Here is a 23,718-nt window from a genome sequence, read left to right as displayed (position 1 = left end):
AATACCTTAAGACTCAGAATCTACCTAAAACAAAGTTAATGGAGCAAATTAGAACAAATTATGTTTCTCTTGGACGGAGGGAAGGTCAACAAAAACTACGCAACGGTGACTTGCAATGCTCAACTCTCCCCAGTCTCCCTAAAGAACCCAACTTCGGATCTGCGTCAGCTTCTGGACCGTAACTCCATGAGGCAGCTCCGACCTCAGCTTCCTTTTGTGGAGGCGGGAGGTGTGGAGATCTGGTCAATACTTTGCTCAGCCTGCGCGGTAACACCTCCTCCCCCTCATTTTCATTTCTGTTCAGTTCAGTGTGTGGGCGGTTAAGGTCTTAGCCCCAAATTGTGGGTCAAATGCGGGGCCCACTCAGAGGGTCCCAGGCCCCAGGAAGCGCGGGCTCCGGAGTCGGCGGGAAGACAAAGACGCGCCCGCAGCGGAGCCAGGGTGGAGGAAGGGAGTGACCCGAAACTAAAGCCCTGAGCAGCGGGTCTGAGCACAGTCTGGGCCCTGCTGAACCGAGTGGAAAGCAAGTATCCACGCCTCACCTACCTTTGCTTCTGAATTCCCCGCTTTCCCGGACGGTCTGAGGGGGCCCAGCAGTTGCCAGGGTAACTGACGTCAGCCGCCAGGCTCTGGAGTCACATGACCCGAGCTGGTCACGTGGCTCGCGGGAACAGAGGGGCAGCGGTGAGTGTCTCTTCGGCTCTACAAGCGCGGGGTGGAGTGGTCGTGGCTCAGCAGGACGATCTGGCGGGTTGGAGCCGCCGCCGCTGCTGCACCAGTGGAGACTCCGTGCCCTTCTCTGTGCTCCTTGGGGTGGTGGATGGACGACAGGGTCGCGAGCGCCGTAACAGGCGTGGTGGGTGTGGCAGGTGCGCCCGTGGCTTCCTGGGAAATGTAGTTTAGCTCCCCTGCTCCTTGTCTTTCCGCATTTCTCATCCCTTCTCACCTCTCCCTAACAGTTGCCTCCTGTGTCGTTTCGGCTTTCTGCTTTACAAGCGGAAGCCTTGAAAAAAATTAACTTATTGGGTGATTTCCTTCACGTGCAAAGCCCTGCGTGGGCGTTGTGAGAGAACCTGTAACCTGTTATGAAGAACTCTGTTGCCAGGATAGGGACTCTGTTCCACCATCTAGTGGACAAGAAATTGAAAATACACAGACACACCCCAAGTCCTACCCATATCAGAACATCGCTATGGTTTCCCATTACCCCTCCTTTCCCCCCATTCTACAGCGGCATCTTACAATTACTTTCTTGGATTTTTATTTTATTTTTGCTATTCCTTCCTCTAAAAAAATAAGAACACAACGCACGTTGGAGTTTCAGAGGACAGCATTTAGGATACAAAATGTAAAAGCGACAGCAGTTGAAAGCGTTGCTGCTGGCAGACATAGTTAAGGACCTCATCATGTCCGGCCTGAACTTTTCTTTCAGCAAGTGTTTATTGCGATACAAATGTGTACATGCCAGAACTGTACCCTATGATAAAGATTTGAATAATAATAGAGATTTTTAAAAGCTACTATTTACTGAGCACTTTAGTTGTTAGGAGCTGTGCATGCATTACTTCACTTAATCTTTACAATCTACAAGACAATTCAATTAAGTTTATACTTTTGTTTCTAATATGTGCTGCATGGGCGAAGACAGTCATAATCCCTGCCCTAACAGAGTCTTTGGTCTAGTGGAGCAGATAAGTGATCGGACAATTGCAATTCTGTATGACCACTGCTATTGTAGAAGAAGTAGGGTGTGGTTGGAAAACATTAGTAGCCACCTCAACCTCTGAGAAGATGGAGGAAGATTCTTTCTCACTGAAAATGGCCTGTCTCCTCTTTATCAACCCTTGCTGACTTCTACTCATCCTTTAGGTGGTTTAGGTTTCAATTTAGCCCTCATTTCCTCTAGGAAGCTTTCTCCACCCATCCCTACTAGGAAGCGTTTTGCAAATTCAGCCTCCTTCCCACTAATTCACACATAGGTAGTAGCCTCAGATCTTCTTGGCCTCGTTTTTTACTCTCGCCACAGCTACTGGGACCACTGCCATTCAGGCTGTCACTAGCTACACACAGGTGTAGCTCGTCCGTGTGCCTGCCTGGAGCTTGCAGTGTGAACTGCTTGCTTTCTGATCCGTGGGACTTCTCTGATCCTTGAGGGTAACCATTCAGCACTCAACATTTGCAACTTAGAAGTGGGGGATTTAATCTCTACAGGCCCAAGCTTGATCAGTGGGGGCTGGAGCTGATGAACAAACGATTCCCCTTACTGGCCCTGGACAGTGTTGATACTCGTTTCATAAGACTAATCACGATGTCCTCTGTGATCCAGAGCCAGTTGTTCACAACAGAGACCAACTTGATAGCACATTCTTGTATTGGCTTTCCATCCTTCTCTACGTCATTCTCCTTGTTCATGGCTACTGCTACTTGGCAACCCACTCCTGAGTAAATTACTCTCATGCAGAGCTCTGTCTCATGTTCTGCTTTCAGGCGAACACTAGGAAAGATAGATAGATCAGGATTAGCCCTGGAAAATGGACCATTAGGATGGGATTTAGGAACTGAGTAACTCAACAGTCAGATGGCAATGAAGATCCCACTGCTAATGGGAAATGGGGTGGTGATAACCAATGGAGCACAGCTCTACGATTCTTATATGAGGTTCGTTGGCTGTAGGTACAGGTGAAAAGTGAAGGGTTGACTCATATACTTACCGTTATACTTGAATGGTATGGTGGCAGTGGTAATTATAAGGATGGTTGGATTTTTATTGATTTCTTTGAATTCTTTGAAATAAGGAAAATGACTGGCTCAGGTCAGCCAAAATCGATGCAAGGCACATGGTAAATGCCAAGGGCCTCTATCAGCATTTGAGGAGATCATCATTTTCTGCAGCATAGGTGCAAAGGAGAATGAAGACACAGCCTCTTTGGCTGTCCTGAGTTAGGGCCCTGGTTGAAAACAGTTAAATCCTGAAACCAGCAATAGAGACATTTGGGTAAATGATTCTGGGAATCTTGAACTCTCAATTTCCCTGAACTCTCCTCACTGGCAGAAGCAGTCCCATTCCCTTTGCTAAAAGAGAGCATCCTCCTATTGCCTGAAGAGCCTGCAAAGGCTTAGAGACCCTCATATGAGGAAGGCAACTCACAAGATGACACTTGTCCTCCTCAGGATCCAGCCCTGCCGCCACTCACCATCTCCATGCCAGTGATCAGGTCAGGTCTCAGACATCTTCTGAGCGCAGAACTATAATCCTTGCTCTGGGAGGAAATGGTTTACAGAAAGGGCAGGTCCCATGTTATATATACTGAAAGGAACCAGGGGGACACATGTAGGAGTGAATCTTGAGAGTGTTGAACTAGTAGGGAGAATAAAATAAGGCTGCATAAGGATTTATTGACATGGGAACACTCACTCATGTCTTGAGGTTCAACATGCTAGTGAGAACACCTGGCGTTGGTCCTCGTCCACTGCTGGGATGTTTCCTTGAAGCCTGAATGTGATCATGGCCAATAGGAAAATGAGGTAGAGATGCTAAAATTGCTTTGGCAGAGTACTAAGGAAGATGTCAGAAGGCTCACAGAGATGGGAATGTTAGAGTAGATATCTGTGATATCTAGAACCTAGCATCTGACTTTGCTCCCCAGGAGGATTCATAGGACATTCCCTTCAGTAAGGCAAGAAGGAATTCACTGGTGAGGAAGAGGCCAGCATCTGTGAAAAAACTTGGTGATGTCTGTCCTCCACAGGTCAGAGTTATTAACAGGAGATGTTGTTGTGAAACTAGTCTCCCCAGTATCAGTGTGCCGGGAGCCGTATAGGAAGTGCCTTTGAGTCTCAGCACGGACGAGCCTTTGAGTCTCAGCACGGACGAGACCCATAGTGCCAAGCAAAGCTGGTGCTGTCAGGTATAAATATGGAAAAGCAAAGTTCTCGTTTGCAAAGCTTCCTGAACACAGGGTTTTTTACATTCCCCCTACCCTGTTGTTCCATGAAGAGCAGCTCCCTTTTTTACCGTGGCTAGGGGGCATATCTTTATATCATGCCCCATACATGGAGTTGCTTTGAGCCAAGAGCCTGGTATCCCTGGGCAGAGAAAGCCCTTCCTCCCTGGGACTTCCTGCTGATGAAAGTTCTTCCTTCCTCTGTCCTGCAACGGCCCCTCTTGCCCTTTTGCCAAGAGGCGCTCTCTTCTCACAATCTCCTTGCCCAGGGCTGGTGCCTGGGCTTTCCTGCCCACACTGAGGTTGAGGCCTCCTGGTGGCTGGTGCCGTGTAATTGGTCTCTCTTGCCCAGTGCTGTAAGCTGGGCCCTCTCTGGAGGAGAAACCTGGGTTCCCGAAGACATGTGATCAGAGCCGGGGCCCCGCCAGTTGGCGAGGGAATCCCAGGGCAGGTGCTGGGCGTGGAGGCCACGGGGGCATAGGCTACCAAGGTGACAGAGAACTGACCTTCTCTGGGGGCGCTGCACCTCGCTCACTCGCACACCTCACATCTCCCTGCTTGGCCCCGGAGGATGGCTGGTTAGCCAGAGACGGGTAAGATTCCTCAGGGAAGGAACAACCTAAGACAGGCACAGTCGCAGAGGGGCCATCAGGAGAGAACTTGGGGGCCAACAGAGGTGGGGCATAGATCCTCACCCCCCCAACTTTGCAGGAGCCTGAACCCTCACCCCTTTTGAGAGAGGTCTCTTGTCCCCATGGCTGCTTCGCTTCCCACGCCCAGCTCAGATGGGAACCCAGGTAGCAGACCAGAGACCTGGCCAATGGCAACTGCTCTTCCACCGCAGCAGGGCTTTGTTTCCCATTTCCTCCGTGAACCACAGCTTTTCTCTGTGTGGAAGCAAAGCTTTCCTCTGTGTGGCTCCCCTTGTCTTCCCCTGCCTTTGCCTAAGGTGATTTTTATAGGATTGCTATTGGTGTTGGGAAAAATGTATAGTTTTTATGCAGGGGTTTAAGAAAAACCCCAAGTTAGGGTAAAAATCAAGAGGAGAATTGTAACTACTTCGGCTCCTTTAATGATTATATTTGTTGGGAAAATACAATGGTGAGAATATTTCTGCAGTAGCTTTTTGATTTTAAAAGAAAAATTGTAAGAGTCATGGCCTCCCAGTGAAGTTATAAACATGTTGGAAAATACCTGGGTATGGTGGCAAGTTTTTATGCAACAGTGAGTTTAATCAATGAGTTTATGGTACAATGCCCGCTCCCATAGTTTTTTAGAAGCATAAAAATAATGTGTATTGTTTTGATTATTATGGTAGGGTTGGGAAATTTGTAGATGAAATGTTATTTGAATATTGTTAATCACTAATAGAATTATATGTTTAAGTTTATGGCTTGATCAAGCAGAATGTGCAAGTACAAGAACACTTTAATCTCCTGAGAAGAACAAACAGAGTTCCTGACCTAGATGTGACCAACATGTACCTAACCACAGGAGATGAAAGAGACTCTGGGCGATGGGAAAATTACCTAACCTGTTTTAATCAATCTGCTGATGTAAATTACCTTTGTTTTGTGGCCTATGTGGGGGAGTTTTTGGCGTGGAAATGAGGATGTTGAATTTGAAAATGAGATCACTTTATAGTATAAAAGCTTTTGGAATCTTGAAAATAAATTTGTCAGATCCTTGCATCCTCTGAGGTGTCTTGTGCTCTGTCCACGCCGACTCCGTCTTCCCCTTTGGGTGAATCCTGTCCAGCTGGGGCTGGTCCCCGGCAAGTGGCGCCCGAACAGGGACCTGAAGGGGTAAGTATAATATTCGGACGGATAGGAGTCTCACCGTAGGGTGCTGCAGACCCCCAGTTAAGAATACTGGTTAGGAAGGTGAGTAAGGCGGTGTCAAGATGGGACACGCTGAGTCCAAAGAGAGGCTCTTATTTATTGATATAGTTAAACATATGATAAATGGAAGAGGAATTAAAGTAACTAATAAGCAACTAACTCAATTTTTTCAGTTTGTACAGGAACAATGCCCATGGTTTCCAGAACAGGGAACTGTTAATATAGATACCTGGCAAAAGGTGGGGCAAACTTTGCAAGTATATTACAGTCATTTTGGACCTGAGAAGGTTCCAGTAGATACTTTTACTTTATGGAACCTTATTAGAGAGAGCATTGCTCCCTTGCCTGAAGGTCAAAAGAACCCATATAAATATCCTACAGAAGTAATGGATGAATGTACTCCGTTACTTTCTCCAAAAACATCAAAAGATACCCAGGTTTTGGCTGCAGCTTTAAAAAACTGTAACCTTGATGACAAGGACTCAGAGGAAGAAAATGAGTCACCTACTGATACTAAGCCTAATTTGTTAAAAAACCCTCCTTTTGATGATGAACTGCCTCCTGCAGATCAGGATGATTTAGATGCTGCTGCATATGATTATGAAAGAAGGAAGTATGAACCCCATGGTGCTTTTTCAATGCAAGAAACTAAGAAAAATAGGCCTAATTTACAGGATATGCGCCCTTTGGGTCGTTTACCGACCGCCCCACCAGCACCTTTAAGTTCTTCACTTCCCCCTTTAAAAAGGTCAAGACATTCAATTTTGCATGTTAGGGGCCCACCACCTCCACCACCTTTTAAAAAAGCTCAAGGCGAATATAAAAGACATAGGAGAATAAAAGGTGAAGATGATGATTGTGCTTTTGCTGCCTGCTTTCCAGTCATTTTTGAGGATGGTTTTGATGATGATGATGTATATTGGGATCCCTTGCCTCTAAAACTTTTAAAAGAACTTAAAAAGGCCTGTGTAGATTACGGACCGTTGGCGCCTTATACTATGACTCTTATAGACGCTTTGGCCAATAGATGGATGATTCCATATGACTGGATTCAGGTTGCAAAGGCCTGTTTATCGGGAGGACAATATTTACTTTGGAAGGCAGAATATGAGGAATTGGTGGCTAAGCAACATGCTTTAAATAAGAAATGGGATAAATTTAATATTACTAAAGATATGTTATTAGGTCAAGGAGAATATGATTCAGCCCAACAGCAAATGCATATGGGAAAAGAGGCTTTATGGCAGGTAACTACGTGTGCAGTGAATGCCTGGAAGTCTTTGCCTTTGACTCCAGGAAAAGCCTCCACTTTAACAGATCTAAGACAAAAGCCTGAAGAGCCATATGAGGACTTTGTTTCTCGCCTGCTAACGGAGATAAAACGGCTAATAACTGATGAGGATGCAGCTAATATGTTAGCTAAACAATTAGCCTTTGAAAATGCCAATCCTGTTTGTCAGAACTTGATTCCATCAATTAGAAAAACTGGCAACATTTCAGATTTTATTAAGCAATGTTCTGACGTGGGTCCCTCTTATATGCAAGGGATTGCTTTGGCAGCCGCTTTAAAGGGAGAAACACTTCCTCAATGTATGATGAATATGGTTCAAAAAACACAAAATCCTAAGGGACCAAAAGGAAATAATTGTTTTGCTTGTGGAGGCGCAGGTCATTTTAGTAGGGAATGTCCTAATAAAAATATACCTCCAGCAGGTCCTGTTAGAATGATATCTCCTAATAATGTTGGGGTCCCAAAGACTCCTTGCCAAAGATGTGGAAAAGGAAATCATTGGACTAAATTGTGTAAGAGTAAATATCACAAGGACGGACACATTCTTCCCCCTAATAGGGTTTCTGCGGTGCCTCAGGCTGGAGCTCAGATGCCAATATTTCCTGCACCTGTTTTTCCAGATACACCTGCTGGAACTAATTCGGGAAACTTACTTCGGGCCCAACCCCGGGCCCAACAAACAATAGGGGCAATTCACCAGACGCTCAATCCTTTTCTTCCCTCAGGGGAATCGATGAATTGTTTAGAGCCACCCCAGGCAGCGCAGGATTGGACCTCTGTGCCACCTCCGCAACAATACTAACTCCTGACTCTCCAGTTATAAAAATACCAACTGGGATTAAAGGTCCATTGCCCCCAGGAGTAATGGGTTTAATTATTGGTAGGAGTTCAACTTCCTTATCTGGCTTAACAGTTTTGCCTGGAGTAATTGATTCTGATTATACAGGAGAAATTCAAATAATGGTGGCTCCCTCTAACAGGACTATAAACAATTTGTTATTAATTTTAACTACTCATTTGCAGGTCAGACTGACTTTCCTCCAATATGTTTTTTTCTTGGTTCAGGGTTAATAGAAAATAATCATACAAAGAATGGGTGTTTGTCAGTAGTTGATGCAGGATTCTTGACAGATTCTCCTAAAAAAAAAAAAAAAAAAGGCCAATGGGAAAAGATAAAACCATAAGATATCTATGGTCATTGTTAGGGAAAGTTGTAAGACAAAATCAAGTTTATGCTAATAAAAATCCAGTTAAAGATGTTCATCCTCCTAGATATGATGATTGTGATGAGGCTGCAGGAAAAGCTACAGATAAATGGGTTTGGATAGATATTGAAACTGGATATCCTTCATGGATATATTGTATGTATAATAAAGAGAATAAAATAACCATTCCTGGAACTAGATATTATATTTCAGATTGGAGTATTAATTTTCCTGAGGGAGATTATAGAACATATTTAGAGAAAGGCATATTATATCCATGGAATGATTCCTATATTCCCCGTCCATTGAAGGTAAATAGATGGAATAGTCATGGATGGGTGGCTCCTATTTATACTTTTGTTTATGAAAATAAAACCTATTATCAACCTCAGTTATGGAGATTACCCTTAACCACTCATAAAATAACGTTAATTAGAGCTACTACCCAAGTGGAAGAATATAATGTTCAAACCTGTGTGTCATCTCCGTATTCCTTATTGCTTTCTAATGATAGTGAAAAGTTGCAGATTATGCAGTATAATATGAGGTTTTATATTACCTGTCAACAATGCATATTGACCACTTGCATTGTTCCTGAAATGAATGTGTCAACCATAATGGTGTTAAAAAGACCAGCTTATATTATGCTACCAGTAGCGCTTAATGAATCTTGGTATACAGATATAGGGGCAGAAATTGTAAGACAGGTTGGAAAACTCATGCGACCAAAAAGATTTGTGGCTACTTTGATTTTGGGAATTTCCGCCTTGATAGGAATACTGAGTTCTTTTACTGTTGCAACATATACTTTAGTAAAAGAAGTACAAACAGCACGATATGCTAATGATTTATCAAAAAATATATCCTTGGCTTTAGCAACTCAGGAAGCAATAGATAGAAAGTTAGAAGCTAAAGTTGATGCCCTTGAAGAAGCAGTTTTACATATTGGACAAGAACTTACTGCTTTAAAAATTCGCCTATCTTTAACATGCCATAAAAAATATTCTTGGATATGTGTTACTCCCTTAGAAGTAAATTATTCTGAATACTCCTGGGAAAAAATTCAAATGCACATTTTGAATGTATGGAATTCTAGTGATGTAGGAATTGATTTGGAACATTTACATAAACAAATTCATGATATTGCAGCCTCTCAATATGATATGAATCCCTCTAAGGCTGCTGCAGAATTTTTACAAAACTTACAAAGCTATTTTAAGGGTAATTCCTTTAGGCATATTTTAATAAATTATGGGGCTGCCGGAGTGGTTATAATTTTGCTCCTTATTTCTTTTCCAGTCATCATCCGATTAATTCAAGTTGCCCTCCAGAGTGTATATAAAACCAAAGTGGAATTGCATACTGCTTTTTTAAAAAATAAAGAAGGGGGAGATGCCGGGAGCCGTATAGGAAGTGCCTTTGAGTCTCAGCACGGACGAGCCTTTGAGTCTCAGCACGGACGAGACCCATAGTGCCAAGCAAAGCTGGTGCTGTCAGGTATAAATATGGAAAAGCAAAGTTCTCGTTTGCAAAGCTTCCTGAACACAGGGTTTTTTACATTCCCCCTACCCTGTTGTTCCATGAAGAGCAGCTCCCTTTTTTACCGTGGCTAGGGGGCATATCTTTATATCATGCCCCATACATGGAGTTGCTTTGAGCCAAGAGCCTGGTATCCCTGGGCAGAGAAAGCCCTTCCTCCCTGGGACTTCCTGCTGATGAAAGTTCTTCCTTCCTCTGTCCTGCAACGGCCCCTCTTGCCCTTTTGCCAAGAGGCGCTCTCTTCTCACAATCTCCTTGCCCAGGGCTGGTGCCTGGGCTTTCCTGCCCACACTGAGGTTGAGGCCTCCTGGTGGCTGGTGCCGTGTAATTGGTCTCTCTTGCCCAGTGCTGTAAGCTGGGCCCTCTCTGGAGGAGAAACCTGGGTTCCCGAAGACATGTGATCAGAGCCGGGGCCCCGCCAGTTGGCGAGGGAATCCCAGGGCAGGTGCTGGGCGTGGAGGCCACGGGGGCATAGGCTACCAAGGTGACAGAGAACTGACCTTCTCTGGGGGCGCTGCACCTCGCTCACTCGCACACCTCACATCTCCCTGCTTGGCCCCGGAGGATGGCTGGTTAGCCAGAGACGGGTAAGATTCCTCAGGGAAGGAACAACCTAAGACAGGCACAGTCGCAGAGGGGCCATCAGGAGAGAACTTGGGGGCCAACAGAGGTGGGGCATAGATCCTCACCCCCCCAACTTTGCAGGAGCCTGAACCCTCACCCCTTTTGAGAGAGGTCTCTTGTCCCCATGGCTGCTTCGCTTCCCACGCCCAGCTCAGATGGGAACCCAGGTAGCAGACCAGAGACCTGGCCAATGGCAACTGCTCTTCCACCGCAGCAGGGCTTTGTTTCCCATTTCCTCCGTGAACCACAGCTTTTCTCTGTGTGGAAGCAAAGCTTTCCTCTGTGTGGCTCCCCTTGTCTTCCCCTGCCTTTGCCTAAGGTGATTTTTATAGGATTGCTATTGGTGTTGGGAAAAATGTATAGTTTTTATGCAGGGGTTTAAGAAAAACCCCAAGTTAGGGTAAAAATCAAGAGGAGAATTGTAACTACTTCGGCTCCTTTAATGATTATATTTGTTGGGAAAATACAATGGTGAGAATATTTCTGCAGTAGCTTTTTGATTTTAAAAGAAAAATTGTAAGAGTCATGGCCTCCCAGTGAAGTTATAAACATGTTGGAAAATACCTGGGTATGGTGGCGAGTTTTTATGCAACAGTGAGTTTAATCAATGAGTTTATGGTACAATGCCCGCTCCCATAGTTTTTTAGAAGCATAAAAATAATGTGTATTGTTTTGATTATTATGGTAGGGTTGGGAAATTTGTAGATGAAATGTTATTTGAATATTGTTAATCACTAATAGAATTATATGTTTAAGTTTATGGCTTGATCAAGCAGAATGTGCAAGTACAAGAACACTTTAATCTCCTGAGAAGAACAAACAGAGTTCCTGACCTAGATGTGACCAACATGTACCTAACCACAGGAGATGAAAGAGACTCTGGGCGATGGGAAAATTACCTAACCTGTTTTAATCAATCTGCTGATGTAAATTACCTTTGTTTTGTGGCCTATGTGGGGGAGTTTTTGGCGTGGAAATGAGGATGTTGAATTTGAAAATGAGATCACTTTATAGTATAAAAGCTTTTGGAATCTTGAAAATAAATTTGTCAGATCCTTGCATCCTCTGAGGTGTCTTGTGCTCTGTCCACGCCGACTCCGTCTTCCCCTTTGGGTGAATCCTGTCCAGCTGGGGCTGGTCCCCGGCATCAGTGCAGTTATGAGATTTCTCAATGGCAGAGCCCATGTAGCAATACAAAACTATCAAAGGCAAGATGGTTGTAATTACTGAAATGGGCAGAAGTCTTTAGTAGCAATCAGGTGCCTTGACCTGCAGGGATTTGTGCCAATAGCTAATAAATCATGGTGTTTTGAGGGATGAGATAAATGGACAGCTGATTGAGTGATTACTTGATTGTGTGTGTGTATGTGTGTGTGTGTGTATAACAAAGTGATCTAGTGAGTGGAATACTGACATTAGCTATCACAATGGAAAATCCAGATCCTTCATCCAATTTCTGGATTTATTTAATTTCAACAGACCCAGATACCAAGTGTTCAAAGGGAGGGTGAGTGCCCTTGAGGAAGGACTCTGTAATGTCGTAAGAATAGTTACAAACATTCTCCCTACCTTTCCACAAAGGGCCTTATGGCCGTTCACCAGGGCCACCAGAGGACAAAGTAAAAGAGTTCCACAGAACTTAACTACCACCTCTTTGGGCTCCTCGTTCCTGGGTCATCAAGCAAAAGAGAATTCATATGTGAGCATATTTGCAAGACTAACCTACCCTTATTGACGCGAAGAGCCTGCGTCACTGCCCTATGATGGAAGCAGGGAGGAATATCCATCGGCTTGATTGAAGCATCTCCTGGTGTTTTGTGCCAGGTGATAATGGTGAATCAGCATTTGCAGCAACTATTCCCTGATGAAGGCAAAGCAAATCAACCTAGAGGAAGAAGGTCTGGATCCCTCTGCCAGGCAAACAACCTTAGATCAGCTGAGATGCTGGCCACGGGTGAGAAAAATTTAGAATCGCTGGTGGAGAAGAGAGCTGATGACTATCAACAAGGCTTTGGGACCAGCTGTGGCAGCAGGGATGGTAGCAAGTTCACAAACCCTCTTGCACAAGTTGTGGCTGGCTAGCACCTTGCAGTGACAGATAGGAGTTAATGGAGAGAAAACGTGAATCTGAGTAGTGCAAAGGTTCTAGTGCATCAGTGACCACTTTGTTCATCACTTAAAATTCTCTTGGCCCTGCATTCAACTGAAGTCAGTTTCTACAATCAGTTCTCGTAGACTTTCTGCAGGTGCAACTGGGGAGTGCCTCACCTCTGACCAAGGTGTGAGCCTCCGCTTCCTTCCCTGGACATTTTCTGGCCACAAGTTCAGGTGTGGAATGCCCACTGAAGTGCCACACATGTGCAACCTACAAGTGGGTATGTGGTAGTCAAAGTCCAAGGGCCACTAAATCCATGGGGGATGGAAGCCCACTGAAAAATCCTTGTCCTTTTTGTTTTTTCTTTTATTTTTTTGGCTGTGCCACTCAACTTACAGGATTAGTTCCCCAATCAGGGATCGAACCTGGGCCCCCTACAGTGGAAGTGCAGAGTCTTAACCACTAGACCTCCAGGGAATTCTCCCTTCTCCTATTTATTTCATGGATTTCATTGCGGCCTCTTAAAAGACCTGTGGAATCCGGCATAGGTTGGCCATAATCATTTTGATAATGCATCCTTATTTCAGCTCTTCCTTCTTTCCTCTTTTTATTCCCCTGTTCATTATTCCTGCTCTCTGGGGTCATATTGCCAGATAAATTACCTGTGTAGAAGCTTTTTAGGGAGGAGCTCAGGTCTAGACAGTAATCTTATTAATGAACTTGAAGTAATAAATAAGTCCAAATAATTCAGGTCTTAATATGCAATTATGCTGCCTTATTCATATATACAGAGATTTAGGAAGAGTGATGATTTTGTAAATTAAAATAATTGTTTCAATTTTATCGAAACTTTATTCCATTTCCATTTGAGAGCTAGTAGTCACAGTAGTAAGTTTTTATATCATTAAAATGTTCTTTCTATGCACACATACATTCAGAGATTTATAGACCGAAGAAGAGGGCTTTCTTATGCTTTGAAGTGGTAGGAAATTGTCTAACACTCTTTCTGTATTGTTGAATAATTGATACCATTACATTCTCAAAGTAAATAAATATGAAAAGAAGGGAAAGGATCTTCACTAAAAGGTAAATGGAATTTGTGGTATTATTTCTGTTAGTGTTTGTAATGTCAGTTTACATTTTCACCATCAGAGGTCATGAAAGAACAATGTTGAACAGAAAATTTGAGCTTTGTTGAAAAAAACTTAAGTTTGAAATCTGACCTGTAACATTCTTAGGAGGCTTTTTACAAAGAAAAAACCACAATCTACTTAATGTCATTTCTGAAGGAAGAAAAATATTTTTTAACAATAAAATTATCCACTAGGTTACAAAACCATGAGGCTCTATTTGCCTTCGGTGGTCTCAATTTTTAGTTTAAGAATAAAATTTTAAATGCAAAATGTTGGTGACTACTTGTCTTGGGAATATATAATTTTTAATCTCATCTGGTTTGTGGGGTCTATACTTGACAAAAAGTATTCCACTCATTAAAAAAAGAGAGGAAATAAAATTAAAACTTAGAAGTGTTAAGGAATACATTTCTTAGTGCACATAGCATCTACTTCATAAAGCATAGTAAAGTGTGTCTCACAAACTTTTCACCTGAGAAACTGACAATGCAAAATGTATCAAATATCTTAGTGATAATAAATTTTATTTTAAATATCTACTATCGATATGTGTTTTGTCTGTCATAGGTAGCACACATTGATTTAAAATGTTTCTTTTTGTTTGTCTGGTTTTTTTTAGCATCTTTATTGGAGTATAACTGCTTTACAATGGTGTGTTAGTTTCTGCTTTATAACAAAGTGAATCAGTTATATATATACATATATCCCCATATCTCTTCCTTCTTGTGTCTCCCTCCCTCCCACCCTCCCTATCCCACCCCTCTAGGTGGTCACAAAGCACCGAGCTGATCTCCCTGTGCTATGCGGCTGCTTCCCACTAGCTATCTATTTTACGTTTGGTAGTGTATATATATCCATGCCACTCTCTCACTTTGTCCTGTCTTACCCTTCCCCCTCCCCATGTCCTCAAGTCCATTCTCTAGTAGGTCTGCGTCTTTATTCCCATCTTGCCCCTAGGTTCTTCATAACCATTTTTTGTTTGTTTTTTAGATTCCATATATATGTGTTAGCATACGGTATTTGTTTTTCTCTTTCTGACTTACTTCACTCTGTATGACAAACTCTATACCCTGAGAAAACCATAATTCAAAAAGAGTCATGTACCACAATGTTCATTGCAGCTTCATTTACAATAGCCAGGACATGGAAGCAACCTAAGTGTGATGGACAGATGAATGGATAAAGAAGATGTGGCACATATATACAATGGAATATTACTCAGCCATAAAAAGAAACAAAATTGAGTTATTTGTAGTGAGGTGGATGGATCTTTTTTTTTTTTTTGGTGGCGCTGAACAGCCTGTGGTATCTTAGTTCCCCGACCAGGGATTGAACCTGTGCCCTTGCATTGGAAGCGTGGAGTCTTAACCACTGGACCACCAGGGAAGTCCCTAAAACCTTTCTTGCTCTATTAGAAATGCAAAAAACCAATAAGTTAAAATAAGTTTCATTGGCATTATAAAACACACAAGTCATCGGTTGTCATTGCCCTTTTTGGGGAGTAATAATAATGAAAAACCTTCTTGTAAAATGATTGTTAATATTTTTGCATTGGCATAGTTTTATATGTTTTCAAAAATTCTGTGGCACATGAAATAAGTGAATCACAAAAAGACAAATACTGTGTGAATCCATTTCTATGAAATATCTAGAGTAGACAAGTTCATACAGACAGAATGTAAAATGGTGGGTCTGTGGATTATTTCATGGGTATGGGATTTCAGTTTTGCAAGATTTGAAGAGTTCTGAAGGTTGTACAACAATATTCATGTACTTACTACTGAACTGTACACTTCAAATGGTTAAGATGGTAAATTTCATGTGTATTTTACCACTATTAAAAAATGGGGACTAAAAAATACTGTGGCACATGAGTTGACATTGGACAATCAAAATCCTGGTTGAGAGAAATTGTATTTGACTTACACAAGAAATTTAGATTAAAGCATGACACCATCCATCCCAAATTCCTCATTCATCCAACAAATACAACAATAGAATCTACACCATAGCATTGTGAGGAATAAATGAGTTAAAACATATAAAAATTTTCATCAGTGATTGTACGTCATAATGCTCAATGCACGTTAACTGTCATGTTGTTTTGCAATGAAGCACATCGTACGGTGTATGCGGTCAACGATGATTTAATACCTATTATTATCACCATTATTATTTGTTCCATTTTTCCAATCTAGTGTATAAAAAGACATTTTTCATTTGTCTCTTGGAGCCCCAGAGGCATCAGAACCATCAAAAAGCCTTAAAAATAATAAAACCACAAGTCTGTGACTAACAGAGGAATTCATTTTTGTGAATTATTTGTTTAAACAACCAAACTTTAGTCTTAACTAGTGTCCATACAATTGTTCCTCCCCTCATTTTTGTCCTCTTTTTTGAGTCAGTTCTATCTTACTGGGTTTCATCTCTGATCTTCCAGTGGCTCTCAAATCCTGGAAGCCTCCATGCTGCTTATATCTGAAATCATCTTTACATACGATGACCATCTGTGTGTGGTGGCCAGGGGGGGCCGATTAGAACCTGGAGCTTCAGAAATATTCACCTCAGATTTTATTATTTTAACTCACACTCCTTTCTTGGTAATAATAATTATTTTAAAGTCATTCTTTGGGTTTAAAAAAATGTTTTGTTTTTAGATTTTTTTGATGCTCACACTTGCTTCATTATTAAATTTAGCATCCATCAATTTTAACATGAAAATAGATTCTGCTACTTGTGTGAATACTGATGTGTTCTGTTAGTTGAAAAATATTTTACTATGTTTCTTGTTTGTTTGGGTTATATAATCAATCTTAAGAGGAAAAATATAACAATATTTGATATGAAATGGGGGAAATTTTTGATTTTTTTCTTGAAGTCCTTCTTTGAAGAACTCCTTTGTCCAGAAAGCCAAAGCACACGTACCACTTTCTGGTCACCATATAAATCTCACAAGGTTCCTGTGAAAGAAAGAATATATATAAAGAGTCTGTTTCTACAATTCCACCAAACCTTTCACCAATGCTTCTAACAAGTTCCAAAATGAATTTCATCTCCATCCCCTCCCTTGTTTGCTTTCTGCAGGAGTTTTATGAACAATGAACTGGTTCTCATGGTGAAAGCCAAAGGAAGACAAATCCTGAATAACCCACCATCTGCATTGTTCCATATTCCATAATCAACTATATTGAGAATAGCATTAGTTCTATAACACCACTACCTTATTAAAGGAATCCATTTAACTTTGGGAAAACTGCATATGGAGGAAAAGAACATCCAATTTAGCTTTATTTCATGCTCACACTCAAGCCTTCAGTGACCTTCTGATACTTCAAGTTGGAAACAATAGTTCTGCTTTGCTTATATTTCTAGTAGAAAAGTTATTTATGTTTTAAAATATTTATTTACTTACTTATTGAATACTTGCTCTTTCTCTTTCTCCTACCAGATCATAAATTCATTGAGGGTGGCTGTTGTGTTACGAATTTTTGTATCATACCAATGTTTTGCACAAGTAGGCGTAGAATAGCTAGTTGTTGAAACTATTGGATTTATTGTCTCTTGGTTCCATTCTATTGTCTAATGGTTTAAGTTGTAACTTAAAACTTTTCTAAAATGACTGTCATATGTATGGAGGTAATGCTGCCCCCCCCCCACCCTTCTAGCCCACTTTTGTGTATTAGACAGAGAGACTGTCCTTTGGCCTGAGCATGGGTAAGCCCATTATTTCTAGGTAGGAGTAATTACAATTACACTGTAAATGTGGTGATCCATTATTACTTTCTCTAATTTCAGAGAGAGCAATGAAAACCAAATGTCCAGGCACAATGAGAGATGTGGGAACTGCAAAATCTCTTCTATCAGCTCAGCAGTTGCTAAGAGTCATCCCACATGTTCTGTACCCTCCCAGGGTCTAGTAAGTGGATGAATAAGTTGCTTCTCTTAATCTGGATAAATATCGCATCAGTGGAAAAATTCTTTCGTTTTGTGTCTTAATTCTGAGAGACTTGGAATAAATGAAAAACCTGGACTAATTGCTTACTGCTCCATAAGAGGGTCCCTCAGAGTCCTTAGAGTGAGGATGACCATTGGTGATGACCTTTGGAATAAGGTACCCGGTCCCAATGTCTTTGAAAAGTCTGAATAAGCTTTGCTATTTTTTGCCACATTTTTCTCATTAGTTAACGTAAAAAGTTAAAGTAACTTCAGCAGTTTTATTTCCTTCCTCTTATAAAAATACAGTAAGTCACCTACATACGAACAAGTTCTGTTCCGAGAGCACATTCATAAATCCAATTTGTTCGTTAAGTCCTACAACGTTAGCCTAGGTACCCAACTAACACAATCAGCTATAGAGTACTGTACTGTAATAGGTTTATAATACTTTTCACACAAATAATACATAAAAAACAAACAAACACAAAATACAGAAAACATTTTTAATCTTACAGTACAGTACCTTGAAAAGTACAGCAGTACAGTACGACAGCTGGCATACAGGAGCATGTTCACATCTTTGAAAGTTCACGACTTGAAGGTTCATATGTAGGGGACTTACTGTAAATGCATTTAGGCTGTTCACCTACTCTGAGAAGCTATTTTCTAATACATCGGTAAAGATGCAGCATATATGCTCCCCTTCCTTTTTCTCCACTGGGAAGAGGGGTGTTAATGCTTTATTTTTCTTTAAAACAAAAAAGAGTAAAACTCATGAGATGATGACCATTTCAAGGTTGTTTCTGATTTCTTGATACTATTTCAAAAGGAGACACATTTGAGTTCATTTTAGTTGAAATTGAGTTTTTTTATTTCAAAATATGTAACACGGACACTGCAAGAAATAAAGAAGAAATAAAGTCACATATTCACAAAAACATACTTTGTGTGTAAATCTAAGAAGAGGCCCTAGGCGGACTAGGGGGGAAGGCCTCTCATGAGAGTCCCAGATATGATTTTTTTTTTTTTTTTTTGCAGTATGTGGGTCTCTCACTGTTGTGGCCTCTCCTGTTGCAGAGCACAGGCTCTGGACACACAGGCTCAGCGGCCATGGCTCACAGGCCCAGCCGCTCTGCGGCATGTGGGATCTTCCCCGACCGGGACGTGAACCCGTGTCCCCTGCATCGGCAGGTGGACTCTCAACCACTGCATCACCAGGGAAGCCCGCCCAGATATGATTTTAACTGTGGAGGTAGACCCTGTATAGACCTTGGAAATGTCACCATCACAAATACACTTTGTTTGAACCCAAACATCCGGCAACATGGCAGACAAATGGACAAGACATCTACCATCAAGGAGGATGAAACTGGACGGTCGAGGACTCCCAGCCCTATGCAGCACAGCCAAAGCCTGGTGAATCACAGGGGTAGAGAGGCAGGGCTGGCAGGGTGAGCAGGAAATGGAGTGAAAACCAATTACGGGCAGGCTACTGAGAAGGTAGCATCTGACATTAGAAGAGAAGTATATATTTTTGGCTCAGATCAACAGTCATTTAAAGTCTGTGTAACACAACTAGAATATACTACTAAGCTGAATTTGTTTTACATTTTCAGTTCTGGCAACTCTTCAAGAACAAAAGACTATTTTCTTTTCCATTTCTTTTTAAACTTTGAAAAGTTCTCTAATCTTTAAAGACTGAAATCAGAGGATAGGATAGTATTTCAAATATCAAATTTAGAACTTATAATTTGAATTTTGTTCAATACATACACATATAACCTCATAGAAAATATGCATAGGCCATTCATGAAAGTTGTCTGGGCTGGGGGACATATTTGATTAATTTTCTAGGTATTTTATTATATTTTTCTAATTATCTGTATTGGAAGTGTAGTCTTTTTTTTTTCAAGTTTGCAAAAAGAGGGAAAGTACAAAGTAAAGTAAGAAACATGCAAGTATGCATTACTCTTGTTTATATTTTGTGAATGTTTTGATTGAGATTTTTTGGTAAGAAAAATTATCAGATAAAATTAAAGTTCCTGTTTAATTTATATTTAAAAATACATTTTTCATTAAAAAAACAATCAAAGCTTTAATTTTCTGAGAAGTTACTGTAAACATGGTTGCATTTCCCATGTTTATGCCTCTTCCATGAGCAGTTCCTAATGTGAGAGTTTTATATTTTAAAAAATCCACAGGAGACTGAACAATCAGTAAACTTTTAAGGGTATTTATAGTTTAAATGAAAATAAAGTAAGTTATTGTATGTTTGTAATAAAGATTTCATGTTGTGCAAGGGGTCCAAATTAATAATGCTCTAATAGCAAAATAAATAAATATTAAACTAGGACTGGTGGATATGAGGGTGGAGACGTGTAACAAATTTCCTCCTACCATTGTTGTTTATCTAGGTCACGGTGACTCTAAGCATTTGCTCTTAAAGCTGGAGACTCGCGTATTATTTGATTTCTTGGCGTCCTGGACCAAAGACGGGACCCCAGGGTAAAGAAGCAAATGCAGTTTATAGACAGAGGTAGGGAAAGGACAAACAATACATGTTAATAGTTTCATAAGAATACTGCTCACACCTACATTGGCCCAACATATTATGACAGAACCCAAGCAAGATCCTTTGGAATAAAAAGGTTCTCAAAAACCAAGGTCAAGAAATTCTATCAAAATAAATTTCAGAGGACTGCTGGAGTGTCAAATCTTCCCAAGCACACTGATGAAAGCCATAAGCTGTGAAATGAAAAAAATAAGTTTACAGATGTGTAAAAACAGTATCTCACCCAGTCTCACAACAAGAGAATAATTACATTCCCTCCGAATTTATGTATACTTATTCCTCACACAATTTTCCCATTTCAACTATGGTATCATTTCTTTTTCCAGTTAGCTATTTAGGTTAATTTCCTTTTGGCAAAGGAAAATGGTGCATGTTGGTGGAATAATTACCATGGTTTTTGACCACTATCTCTCAAATGCCTGAAGAACAATAGTTCTCTGTTCCTCCAAGAGACATTCAGCTGATAAATGACATTCAGCTTGTTGAAGAAACATGTTACTTTCAGGCCATCATCTAAGTGGATACCAAGTAGAATATCTCATTCCTAAAAAAAATGTACATTATTCACAAATGCTTTCTGTTACCTTTCAGATAATATTAATAGTATAAAGAATATGTTATCTTCTAGTTATATTATTGATCAAAAAATTTAATACTTAGTATGAAGTTTATTGCCTTTAGAAATTTAATAGTTATACTATATGCTGAAATTTATCAAATTTTATATTGTTATACTGACATACTGTGCAACATTAAAGAGTTAAAAGAGGGCTTCCCTGGTGGCACAGTGGTTTAGAATGCTCCTGCCAATGTTGGGGACACAGGTTCAAGCCCTGGTCCAGGAAGATGCCACATGCCATGGAGCAACTAAACCCGTGCACCACAACTACTGAGCCTGCGCTCTAGAGCCCGCAAACCACAACTACTGAGCCCTCGCGCCTAGAGCCCGTGCTCTGCAGCAAGAGAAGCCACCACAATGAGAAGCCCGTGCACCACAAGGAAGCGTAGCCCCCGCTCACCGCAACTAGAAAAAAAGACCCAATGCCTTCTTTAAAAAAAAAAAAAGTTAAAAGAATTTTATCTCATTTGAAATCTGAAATCTAGGCAGAGAAAATGGTTTCTTTACAGTCTTTATAACAGAGGGAAGACAATATAAACTTTAGTGTGTATGAGTCCTACCCAACAGGATTTGATTACTTTTGAAATTACTTTACCCTTCACCTATGAAATAATAGAAAACTTTTCACAGTTTCTATACTACCCAGATTATAACTCGTTTAGGCAATAAAACAACTGCATATAAGTTTCGGTACAGCTGTAACCTTAGTATTATGCCAAAAACCACACCGTAATGAATGTTAGAGCTGAGAACTGAGTTGAGAAGTGCTGATTATGAGACTGATGGTCAATGTTCATGCCAGGAGTGCCTTCCAGCTTGCAATTGTCTTGTAAAGTTCTGGGAACTGTCAGTTTCTCGGCAAGGGGAAGATGGTGCCTCTACTATTGGCAGTCAAGGCCAGTGTCTCCTAGGGATCACGCATAGACTCCAAAACATTCTCCTTAGGGGAGCCACAACAATTATTCAACAAACTTTACTGAGAACATATTTCGTCCCAGGCACAATGCCTGGCTCTGAAGACACAGACATCAAGACACAGTCCCTGCCATGAGGAACTCACTGTTGAGATGGGACACTGAATTGTGAAATGACATAATAATGTGAATTGTGAAATGACATAATAATGACAACACCCTGTGAGAAGTGCTCCAATTAAGTGTGATGACCACAAACAAAAGAGACGCCAGCTCTGCCTGAAGACTCCAGCCAGTGCTTCACAGAGGAGGTGACATTAGACCAGGGGTAGATAGGTGCTCCCTTCTCAGAAAACAGGAAATCATCTTTTCAAATATTGAGAACAGCATTTTTAAAGAGGCAAAAGGAGCAGGTCTCCTTTGGAGAAGGTTGCACAGCCCAGCTAGCTGAAGCATGGATTGTACTTCTGTCGATTTTTTTGTTGTCTAGCATCTGATTCCACTTTTTGTGGCCAGCCTCTCCCTATGACACTGAAAAATCTGCCTCTTGCTTTTGCAGCCTTTCCCACTTCCGCCTTTCTTGGCAAGGAATGGATAGCTAACTTAGGCGCTGCCAGTCGGATGGAGCAACCAAAGCAGAAGAACACATTGCATGGAGAATCATTCTGGTCTTAACAGCATCACTGGGGTTCCAGTTTCCAGAGGCAGTGGCTGTGGGGCAGTGCCACACCCAGTGTCTAGAGAGCGCTGCAGTGGAGGTTCAAAGCCCAGGACCCCTGTTCTGTGCTGGCAGTAGTGGTGGTCTCTCCTCTCCTGGTTGTGTAGTTTGCTTTGGGCTGTGGTTTTTCTGCTTTGCCTCCCTTTCTTTCTGCCTTTTCTGAGTTTGGTTCTTCAACCCTTCCAAAATTTCTGTGAGCTCCTCAATGTATCCTGTAATAAATTCCTTTCCTGTTTTATTGGCCATAATTCTTGCAACTAAATGACCCTGTTTAGGTCAATAGCACTCATGTTTGAGTTAAGAAGGTTAGCGTAGAGTGTGAAGGGTCTCATATGTCACGCCAAATATTTTTTTTCACATCGAAGCCTTTAAAATAGGGAATGTTATGACCATATTTGTATTTTAAAAAGATAGTTCTGTTGTCTGTCTCGAGATTGGTAGGAAGGATGGAGACAAGGAGTCCAGGTAGAAGACTATTGTGATGGTCAGGTGAGAGATAATAAGGGCTTTAAAAGAAAGGGGCAGTGGAGAAGACAGAGGGAAAGAGGATTTGAGAGATTTTCCAGAAGCTAAATTGGTTTCCTGACTTGTGGAGTCGGGTGGAGGGAGAAGTTGATGATGGCTTTGAGGCTTCTAACTTGGATGAATGGATGGGTACATAGGTGCTGGGGCCATTGACTAGGTAAGCTAAAGAGGGCTGGATATATGTTGAATTACGGAATGTAAGGTGCAGTTGGAGATATCCAGTAGGCAGTCACATATGTAGAACTGAATCTGAGCAGAGAAGTGAGGGATGGAATGATATGGATGACTTTTAGGTGTTCAGAGTAGATGAAGCAACTTTGAGAGTTATAGGTAAGTAAAGAGCTGGCTCAAGAAAATATGCTTGGGCATATCAACAGCAACCACTCTCTCTTGCATCCATTTCCTGTCATTTTGTTGGATAACTTGCGGAAGGGAAATCAAACTCAATCTTAATTGGAAAAAAGAGAGGTACTATGGTTTAGATTTGTAATTTACATGTTTAAAGCAGCAGAGTATTTTTTCAAATGACATATTGTGTGGAATACCAGTTTATAAAACATTAGAAAATAGAGAGGCTCTGGCTGAAATAGGCATAGAGGCCAGAAGTCCCACCTGTTGGGTCTCCTCCTCAATTCCCAAGATGGGCCTTGAGGCCCCTCCTGAGAATCCCAAGGCTCCAGGTGTAATGGACATCTGTACGTAGACATATGTGGGTCTGTAACCATAGATCCACAGCCTCTCTCCAAAGTGTCCCCCAGTTCC

The 23,718-nt window shown here is 41.4% G+C and overlaps 1 protein-coding gene across 1 annotated transcript in view; it reads right to left on the bottom strand.

Annotated features, from left to right (window-relative positions):
* Positions 1-633, bottom strand: part of CEP162 (centrosomal protein 162) — a 90,218-nt gene extending 89,585 nt beyond the window's left edge. The window contains exon 1 of the mRNA XM_082856042.1: positions 547-633. The gene's annotated coding sequence lies outside the window, so the exon portion shown is untranslated. The remainder of the gene's footprint in view (positions 1-546) is intronic.
* Positions 634-23,718: the final 23,085 nt, after the last annotated feature.

Source organism: Leucopleurus acutus, assembly GCF_964270905.1.
Source record: "Leucopleurus acutus genome assembly, chromosome: 15".
Classification (NCBI taxonomy): Eukaryota; Metazoa; Chordata; class Mammalia; order Artiodactyla; family Delphinidae; genus Leucopleurus; species Leucopleurus acutus.
This window is presented reverse-complemented; position numbering and strand designations above follow the sequence as displayed.